The sequence below is a fragment of the Porites lutea genome, chromosome 2, assembly GCF_958299795.1.
Source record: "Porites lutea chromosome 2, jaPorLute2.1, whole genome shotgun sequence".
Taxonomy (NCBI): domain Eukaryota; kingdom Metazoa; phylum Cnidaria; class Anthozoa; order Scleractinia; family Poritidae; genus Porites; species Porites lutea.
The window spans coordinates 19,583,389-19,594,141 of NC_133202.1; the positions used below are offsets into that span (position 1 = coordinate 19,583,389).

Below are 10,753 nucleotides of genomic sequence, written 5' to 3' on the forward strand. Positions count from 1 at the left end.
CACCGCAGCTGAAGGCGAACCTCTCTCTTGACCGCAAACCTGGCTCTTTTGGAGGCCCACGTGCAAACGCACCACCCACGCCGTCAACCCGGCTGCCAATTGTAACTATTTTTATGGACAATTTCCGATTGTCACTTTTCTGAGAAATGAAATTTGTTTCTTGGCTTGAAACGGTGATACAAAAAGCTTAAAGTCTATACATTACGGACGGTTAATTCATTGAAAAAAAAAATGAAACGAAAAACTCATGACTTATAAAAAATAACTGGTGATCTCTTGATGCCTGACTGTAAGTAATCGTCAGCGCTACAGAGGCGCCAATGGAATTTGACTTTGACAAATCATTTTCTGAAGGTGGTGAGATCTCACGAGTCGTTCCATTTTAACGCAAGCGGATTGAATGAGTATTTATTCAACTGTATGTGGATTAGTTATACGAAAATCCTCGTTACAGGTCTCACGAAAACATTGAACGTTGTGTTCTTGTAAAGTGACAGATTTGCATTCCAAAAATACATGTGCCATGATGTAAGTGACGAGTTTTCAATAATGGAGTGTATAAAGTGTGGACGAAAAAGTATCAAGTACCGTTGTATCGGATGTAAATCCCCGATTTGCAATGTATGCTCAGTGTCTTGTTCTGATGAAACGCCTGGTTATTGCGAGGAAACGTATCTTGTTGGAAAATGCGAGGAGTGTCATGGAAGCAATTGTCGACGTAAAGTCTCTGAAACTTTGACCTTGTCAAAACCTAGACAATCCAGTCTATCTTCTTTCCTAAAAAGGAAAACCATTAGACCTTCTACGCTAGTGGAAACACCTAAAAAGTCTAAGCATCAGGATGATAATTCAGATTCAATCACATCTGCCACTTCGACTGAAAAATCACCTGAAACACCCACTGCGACAGCTCCCTCTGCAAAGAAGTCAAGAAATTTATCTGTAGTGGCTGCAAATCGTTGGGTAACTACAAATTTGGCTGCACACCTAGCAAGTGAGTCGCTGGTGATCAATGCCAATGGAGGTCATGTAGCCAGTTTAAACTGTTCCGTGTGTAAAACTTACGCAGACAAGGTGAGAGGAATGAAAAACTTTTCTAACGCTTGGGCATTTCACGGTTCCACCAACCTTCGCCTTAGCAATGCCGAGGATCATGCTAGAGGGGAACCACACAAGAAGGCGTTGGACTTGCACCTGAAGGGAGAAAAAGGTCAGTGTGCCATGGAAAGAGCAGAGTGCATGAGGACTTTTAATCAAGCTGGGCAGCAACTTATCACAACTGGCATCGTTAACATGCAAGCAAGTGACCTTGCAAACACTAAAATTAAATTTGATGTGGCATACTTTATTGCGAAAGAAGAATTACCTTTGTCAAAATTCCCCAAACTGTTGCAACTTGAAGAAAGGCATGGAGTCACTATTGGAACAGCATATCGCAATGACATGAGCTGCAGCACTTTTATCGCCCACATTGGAGAAGAAATGGAAAGGAATTTGAGGGAGCAGCTGTCCAGTGTAAAATTTTTCAGTGTCCTGACGGATGGTTCCGAAGATGCTTCTGTATCGGAAATGGAAGCGGTCTTTGTGCAGTACTTAGAAACAAATCCACCTGGACGTGACACAATTCAAGTAGCTACTTCATTTTTGAGGTGAGCAAAGAAATCAGACCGTGCACTTTCACCATACTATAGTCCTCAGTCTTTTCATTAGTTAAATTATACCTGTTTTCACTAAATTTTTACATTAACACGAGCTATTGTGGAAAATGTTTAAAATTTAGCTAACAGATTTTGCATCAACAAAGTGCTACACAGGATATTTATGTATCTAAGTATTTATTTATCTATTTATATTTACCCTGACAGGCTTGTCGACTTGAAACATGGTAATGCTGCAGGAATTGTTGGTGCCATAGGAAGTAGCTTTCAATGCATCGGCATCACAGGGGAGACTTTTGAAAAGTTAATTGGTTTTGCTGCCGACGGAGCCACTGTAAACCGAGGAGAAAAAGAAGGGGTTATAGGCATTCTTCATAGTAATCTTCCCTGGGTGATTTACAGCTGGTGCGTGGCCCATCGACTAGAACTCTCTGTCAAAGATGCTCTACAGGGTACCATCTTTGACGACGTAGACGAAGTGCTGTTACGCCTCTATTACCTCTATGAAAATTCTCCAAAAAAGCTTCGACAACTACGTGATCTTCACCGCATTTATGGCGAAGCATTTGAATTCGAGGAAGGAGGAATCCGCCCGAAGCGAGCATGTGGTAACTTTTTTTGCATTAAATAATTAAGTAAAAGCGTACTATATGCTACCAAGACGATACTTCAAATTCAGTCACTGAATATCTTATAATCAAGTTAATGTATACTTCACAGTTAAATGACTTTTGAATGAGATGGAACATACCATACAGCTGCAACCATTCACCTCTTCCCCCACCCGCCTTTAGCAGCTACCGATAATGACCGCAAAGCAGGTATTTTAATTGCCTTAAAAACAAACCTTGCGTGTAAAAAAGTGCCACGTTATTTCTTTTTCCTTCAGGAACCCGATGGATAACCCACAAGCTCACTGCGTTGCAGCTGCTGGTGGACAAATTTGGCCTGTATCTCCAGCATGTGCAAACTATGTCTGAGGACAAATCGTTTAAGGCAGCGGATCGCCAAAAATTTAAAGGATGGCTGAGAAAAAGGCAGCAAGCAAGAGTTCCACTCATAGCATGCCTATTCATTGAGCTGCTGAGCCCTGCCAATGCCCTTTCCCTTGCATTTCAGGATGATGAAATTGACATCGTCGCTTCCATTGGACGTATCGAGACAGCCAAGAGGCAGCTAGAACGCCTAGAGCGGAAGGATTTTCTGGATCTTCCCACCGTAAATCGTTTCCTAGGAAAGGTTCAAGAACTTGAAGGTGAATACCAGTATCAGAATGTTACCTTGCCCTCCTTTTGAAGCCGCTCAAGAATCTCCTAGACGATCGAAGAACATGCTGCTGGGCAGAATCAAGGAGGCTATGCAGACAAGGCTGGAGGTGGCAGAGAACAGACACATCCTTCCTGCCAACGCTGTTCTAAATTGCGAAGGATGGGAGAAGCGAACTGAAGATGGTGAAGAGAATCTGAGCTTTGCAGACGACGGCATTACTGAGCTCTACAACCATTTTAAAGAACCGCTGTCGAAGGCTGGCTTAAATGGAACGGTAGGTGATTTGCTGGAGCAGTGGCATGATCTTGTCACCTACACCAAACGGTACCTTGATCCCTCCAGAACACCTTACCTTCGTGTCTGGAGGAGAATCTTCGACTCAAGCCGCAGGGATCAGTGGAGTATGGTCCTCACTTTGGTCGAGCTTCTTTTTTCTATCCCCATTTCAAATGCGAAAGTGGAAAGGCTGTTCTCACTAATGAATCGTGTTAAAACAGATCGTCGAGCAACACTCGGCGAGAGCAACCTTAACCATCTTGTTAGAATCCGCCTGGAGGGTCCAGCATTTCAGGATTACGATTCGACGCCAGCCATACAGTTATGGCTTTCAAGCGCTGCTCGTCGACCAAACCAAAACATCAGAAAGAGGTACAAGAGTCGAGATGCTGTGAAAAAGTCGAAGGTTCTTATTGATGACTCCTCAACAGAAGAGAGTGCAGAAGAAGAGGAAAACGTGGATACAGTTCAAGAGGAAGATCTTGGCGAAAATGTCTTATAAGAGAACTGGATGAGCTTGAGTAAAGAAAACTGTACAAAGTCAAGAATGGAAGTGTCAGTACAACCAAATTAATAACACTGCAGCATAAAAGTAACACTGTTATAGTTATTTCTGTCTTTTTTTACCATTTATCTTTACGTTAAACATCCGGGATACCCAGATTGAGAGGCCTGGCTACTAAGCTTTGCAGTCCACGAACAGCATATCCAGTCAAGTGCGACATTACGATCGGATATGAGGACATACACGAGGAGGCTAGATGTACATGAACAGTCACTTAATTGTTAAACTTACACAATCATAAAGCAGATAAGTGTTTCGTTTCTTTTTTCTACATGTTGAAGTTGTAGTACAGGAAAATTTAAAGTTACTTGCAGCCCCGTAAGGGTTTAGAGAGAGTGTCAGTTTGAGCATTGCCATTGTTCACTCAGTACAGGCCAGTTCTAGTCAACATTAAAAAAGAATTAAAAAGGATGATGGTTTAAGCCATTCTGTACATTAAGCCACTTTTAAACGAACGAATAAATGATATTTTTGGGTTAATAGGCCGTAATTAGTTTTTTTTTTTAATATTTTGACCGGTCATAAACGAGACGTGACCGAGCTAAAGTTCCTTTGGCCGGTCAACATGACCGGCCACCGTAAAAAAATTATGTTGAGCCCTGCAGTGTCCAAAAAGGTAGGAGGCTTGCCGTCTTGGTCGGTTTAGCTGGATAGCCCATGGACTGCCCTAACAGTGGGTGGGTAGATCAGGCCAGGGGGCCAAAATTAGTGGGGTAGGGAGGGGGCTATTTTGACACAACCCCTTCAGTAAGCTGCAGTGTTTACTAGAGGCTTTGACTGGCAAGTACCTTGTTCTTAATTTGCCCTAGCCACTGAGCTGAATCAGGCCTCTGCTGAGAATGATAATGTTAATGGCCTTAGTCTCTATTTTTATATTTTGCACGCATGGTCCCGCCTCGAATAGCCTTGCTAGTTGCGGGCAATACTTCTGTGAGTTTATGTGATTATTAATAAAGTTTTGTTGTTGTTGTTGTTGATAATTCTGTCAGATTTATTTATTTATTTAGGCTTACTTATTTTATGCTTTGTAATTAAGGTTGCAAATGAAAATGTGCTTTAAAACTGTGCGTTTTGGTTCGAAGCCATTGATACTATGAAGTCTTCATCTACATGATATCTGCAAGTTATTTCTTGGGAAAGGTTGGCTGTCAGGTCAATGAGTTTGTTCAAGATTTTTTAATACGTTTCTTTAACAGTACATCAATGAATGAATGGTAGAATCAATATTTTTAATTCAACTTAAGTAACCCATCGGAGTTTTGACTTGGCTTCTTGTTGTTTCGTCAAAAATATGTCCTGTAAAAACTGAAAGGGGAGGGTCCAAAGAATTTGGAAATGGTATCTTCCCTCTCATAGCCCTTCCCTCTCTGTAAATAATCCCCACTCCCTGATTTCTTTGAGGTCTTGGTTGAATATTAGTTTATAAGTGTGCCTTAAAGCCTCTTCTGCTGTAATTGTTCCTTCAACTTCTTTCACAGTAAAGGCATGTCATTCTAGAAAAAAAGGAAATGCTCTGTCATTCGATCAAGTAGAGCATATGCTATTTAATTTGATGAAGTAAAACAAACATGGAAAAGTAATTATTCAACAGTAAGATTGTTTTTCCTTATTTGATCATCATTAAACTTCCCTTCAGTTTTCTTGTACATTATTGGCTGTGTGATTTGACTGGTGGGTCAAGTTTTGGTGCACTCTCGATCCTCCTTTCTCCCTCTATATGTTAATTTTTTTTTGGAATATTTATTTATTTACAAAAAAAAAATTAATTACAAATGCGTGTTCTTTTAACTATTTAATTTGTTTTCTTGTTTAGTATTTGGAAAAGCATCTGTTCAACTGAAGTGCCCCATACAGTGGCGGATCCAGACCTTCAGATAAGGGGGGCCCAGTCATCCAGACCCTGAGATAGGGGGGGTGGTCTTCGAAAAATTCTTTTGGGCCCTTCGGGCCTCAGTTTGGTCTAAAAACAAAGGGGGGCCCGGGCCCCCCGGGCACCTCCCCTAGATCCGCCACTGCCATAGAGAGAGGAGTATTTGCTATAGCTATGATCTAACTATTCTGCCAAGAATTTCAGGTCTGATTTGACCGATCTATATGGATGTTTGTTACCAAGAAAAGATGTCTTTACTTACAATAGTTTGGATTAATGAAGATTTTTAATTGCTGTGAACCCAGATGAGTGTCTGTTAGTAAGAGGTGCATGTAATCTTATTGGAGATGTTGGTTAACAGAGGTTCTGTACAGTACCTGATGGAAATTGGGATTTTTTCCCCTGCTCAAGTTCTGTGCAAACTAAATGTCATACATGTTAATGCTACCATTTACAACAGTAGTTTAAGAACATGAGTGATGTTCAGAATACCAAAAGTTTAAAAATACGTAAAAGTGGAACCTCTATTAAGCGGGCACCTTCGGGACCTTGCCAAGTGTCTGCTTAATAGAGAGTGTCCGCTTAATAGAGGCTTTAAAAATTGCACAATGTTTGTTAACGATCAACATTTAACGGTTACTCTGTACTGTGAAAAAGTTGTATGTTGTTAAAGTAGCTATCCATGGTTCAAGTTCATTACCTTTCATTACCAACTTTAATTTGTTGGTAATTTCAAAAACATTAACTGACTTCAGTACGTATTTTAAGGACGTATTTTAAGGTGTCTGCTTAATAGAGGTTTTTAACAAAAAAAAATTAGCCAAATACAACTTATTTTAGTGTCCGCATCTGCTTAATAGAGGTGTCCGCTGAATAGGAGTTTGTTATAAAGGGAAATATCAGACATCCGTTTCAGGACCCAGCTTAGTGTCCGCTTAAGACTGGGTGTCTGCTTAATTGGGGGCCCGCTTAACAGAGGTTTCACTGTAAAATATTAAAGTCATTGCTATTACAAATTGTGGCAATACTATGCAAAATATAATTGCTTACCATTTAGACAAACTCAGCCACAGTCATAGCTCAGTTTGCCTGAAAGGGAATTGCCTTTAATGTAAATTGCAGGGGGATGCTTGCCCCCACCCCCGTCCCCTACCACCACCGCAGCCATGTGTCTCAACCCAAAATTGGTCAAGTGGAAATGTTAAGATTTTATCGAACACCAGTTGTAGCTTCCAGGGCGCACGTTTTCTACCCTCCGACGACTCAAGAAGCACCATGAAGCAGGACTGTTTTAGTCTTTGTTTGAACAACTGCCTACTTATGCATACTCGGCCAACTGTTGAATGCGGATTCTATGGACACTGTTAAGATCTCAAAGAGGTTTGCTTGTGCCAATGAACTAAGCAAATGATATTTTGGGAAATTGGTGTGGGGCTATGGTCAACGGCCCACTTTGTATATAACAGTGTCAGATCTAGGGGAGGAGCTTGGGAGGCCCAGGTTCCCCTCCTATTTTTAGACCAAACTGAGGCCGCGCCCGAAGGGCCAAAAAAATTTTTTAGGAGACCGGGCCCCCCCTTATCTTAGGGTCTGGGTGCTCCACCCTTATCTGAAGGTTTGGATCCGCCACTGTATAATAATATAGCTACTACTTACCTGTGCCTCCAAAGCCTTTGCTTGCCTTGTAGTCTTAGTAGAGGGAAAGTTTTACAGTTTTTCGAGTCTCAAAATCTTTGATTAGCTTTGTGCTTCTTCAGCGGATGAAACAGAATATAAATTATCGGACAACTTAGCGCAAGAATGGCTTTCCGTTGTTTAATACTGGTATACTTAGCTTTCTTTTGCTGCCTTTCTTTTTGTACTCTTTTTTTTTGTGTGTGTGAATGTTTTGTGTAGCTATGTGTTGTGTGTAGTACCTGACCTTTTAATATAATCGTTTATAAAAAACCTAAGTGAGCTTTTAGCCCTCAATGGTTATTATGGGCAGCCTGTACTTTTTCTATATTTATCTAACTTTTTTGTATCATGTAAATCAATGTAGGGTACAGCTTCAGCTGTCAAAGTTAACATGATTCAAGATGCTGCATACATTTGCCGCATGAACTCACCTGTCAAACTGACCAATCAGAGCATAAAAATTGGACGTAGAGCGTGACCATGGTGAGCAAAGTCAAAGGGAACTGTCTTCCCTGCCTGTAATAGGTGGCTAAATTTTCGCGTTTGAGGTCAGTTTGAAATCAAAATTTTAATTGTGTAGCACAAAAACACAACATATTTCATATGAATTTTAAAAAATTAAACTTGAGCCTGCGATCATCTGAAAACTAGCAACTTGTCAGCGGATAACGTAAAAAATACTTGACCTCGATGGGTTCGACATCTGAGCCCGCGATACGGTCAAGTGATACTGGTCAGCGGATACCCTGTTTTGACAGCTGTCAATTGATGACAACATTGATGTCCAATGTGTGCTCTCAAACTAGCTAGAAAGTATGAGATTGAACATTGATCGCGATCTAGTAAAACAATGAGCTGGTCAGCGGACAGCTTCCAAATAAATCCCAATAAATCACGTCACCTAGATGAGTTGACACATGAGCCTGCGATATGGTCATGTGATACTGGTCAGTGGCTATAGTGTTTTGACAGCTGTCAATTGACCATTTTGTGAATGTTCAATATACAAGATGTGGACTTGCCAAGACACGCCTGAGACACTTATACTCGTTTTTTTTCTGGCCTTTTAGTTCTCGCAACTTAAGAGAATATTTTCTCGTAATTTACTTAAATAGTTTTTGGCATAAAACGTATTTTATTCATCGTATTTTAAAAGGAGAGCTGTAGACTTAGACTAAATATGGCGGCATCTGATGATCAAGTGCAAAAATCCAAGTGAGTAAATTAAGCTACTTGGCCAAGGTTTTAGCTGCTTTGATTCTTCATTCTTATCAAAATTTTGCATTATGTTTTACCTCTGGTTGCGCGTTGTTTCACTCTAGGCCGATGGAGTGGAGCGAAGAACATGATGTGCTTTTTCTGAGAGAAATGCTAGCAAGAAACGTTTTTGGAACAAAGAAAGGAAGTCCAGCTCGTGGGACTGGCTTGAGAAGCGATAGTCGACAGTCTGAATGAAATCCACTCTCCAAAATTCCAACTGAAGGGTAAAAAAGCTGTGCGAGAGCGGTGGAAAAAAGTTCAGCAAAAAGATGGGCGAGGAAGAGAAGGCAAGTGGGATTTCTGTGAAAGAGTTAACGGAGAAGGAATCACTGATCGAGGAGTGGAGAGAGAAGATACCATACAAGCAAAGGCTGAATCAGCATCGAAACAGCAACTCAAGGATAACGAGACTGCAGAAGATATCAAGAAAAAAGCGGTGGAGAGCGTTAAAGAGACCAAGAAGCGGAATTCAGACGAAGGTGGAGCTTCTCCAAAACGTCGTAAGCCGAGACGTGCAGAACCACTGGTCGACTTTTTGCGAGAGAAAGCAGCGCTGACCGCGAAATTAGTCAACAGGAGTTACGTGCAAAACAACAGGAACAGGAAAGTCAACAGCAAATGATGAAAGCTATGATGCTTCAGCAGCAACAAATGAATACTGCATTTTTGTGTGTTGTGAAAAAGCGATTAGATAAGTAATCAGCTATCAAAATGTTTTTATTTAAAACATGTTGTTCTTGTATACGATTTAAGCTTAATGTTTACATGTATTTCAGAACTTTTAAAGATTACTCATTATTGTCCACCGTCGTCGCGAAATAACTTGATCACCATCCAATGTTCCAACCGAATGACCGCTGACCGGTGTAAACAACAACTTGTTGCATGCAATATCAATGCTCAATCTGTCAGGAACAAATCTGCTGTGACTTTTTGTTATATTTGCGATCATACACCTTTCATTGTTACTCTTACGGAACACTGGCTAACCGATCTCGACTCTTCTGTAAGAGCTGAGCTTTGCCCCAATGGTTACAAAATCCTAGATCACACGAGATCAGATCGCCGTGGAGGGGGGACTGGAATCATCTATCACGAGTCGCTGGATGTAAAAAAGATTGACGCTGGTGTAAGCGTGCGAAATTCGTATGAATTCTCCGAGTGGATTGTTAAATCTGGCGGGTATAGCATTCGTATTGCAATTATCTACAGACCACCCTACTCTGAGCGCCATCCAGTCACTACAAATGTATTCCTTACTGAATTCCCAGATTATCTTGAATCATTATTGCTTTGCAAGGAACGATTATTAACAACTGGTGATTTTAATATCCACGTGGATGATTGTAGGAACCCAGATACTCAGAAATTCCTTGACCTCTTAGACTCATTTGATCTCCAACAACATGTTAAGCAACCAACACATCGTGACGGCCACACACTTGATTTATCTATTACACGCAAGTCGGAAACACTTGTTGATGATGAGCCAACGGTTGATCTATTTATATCTGACCACGAAGCTGTGTTCACCAGGCTAGGACTGTCTCGACAGTCACCACCTACAGAAAAATCAAATCCACCTACAGAAATAAAAACCACCACCTACAGAAAAATCAAATCCATAAACCTAGACAGCTTTCATAGTGATATTCAAGCCTGCTCACTGTGCGATGACAAACAGTTTCACACTGCCGACGACTTGGATGCGTATGCGCGTGAATACACTACCACCTTATCAGCACTGCTTGATAGACACGCGCCACTTAAAACACGCAGAAGAGTTACCAGACCTGTCGTACCCTGGTACATTGAAACTATCGACAATGCTAAGCGAGAGCGTAAGAAAGCAGAACGCGAATGGAGAAAGACAAAGGCTGCCGATTATCTGCTTGATTTCAAGTCAAAGAGAAACCATGTGACCTATTTGATGAATAAGGCTAGGCGGGATTTCTACTCTGAGTTTCTGGTTGAAAACGGTGCAGATCAAAGGAAGTTGTTTAATGCTGCAAAAAAGCTTCTCTGCATGAAGGATGAACCCTTGTTTGCCGAACACCTTGACAAGAACATAATCGCGAACGATATCGACAGGTATTTTGTCAGAAAGGTGGAGAACATTTGCAATGAAATTGATGCCACACCTATCAGTCAGTCTGATCGCGATCTCGTACCTCCTGA

The 10,753-nt window shown here is 41.2% G+C and overlaps 1 pseudogene; it reads left to right on the plus strand.

The window, feature by feature from the left end:
* Positions 1-9,425: 9,425 nt before the first annotated feature.
* LOC140925767 (uncharacterized) overlaps positions 9,426-10,753 on the plus strand; it is a 1,800-nt pseudogene continuing 472 nt past the window's right edge.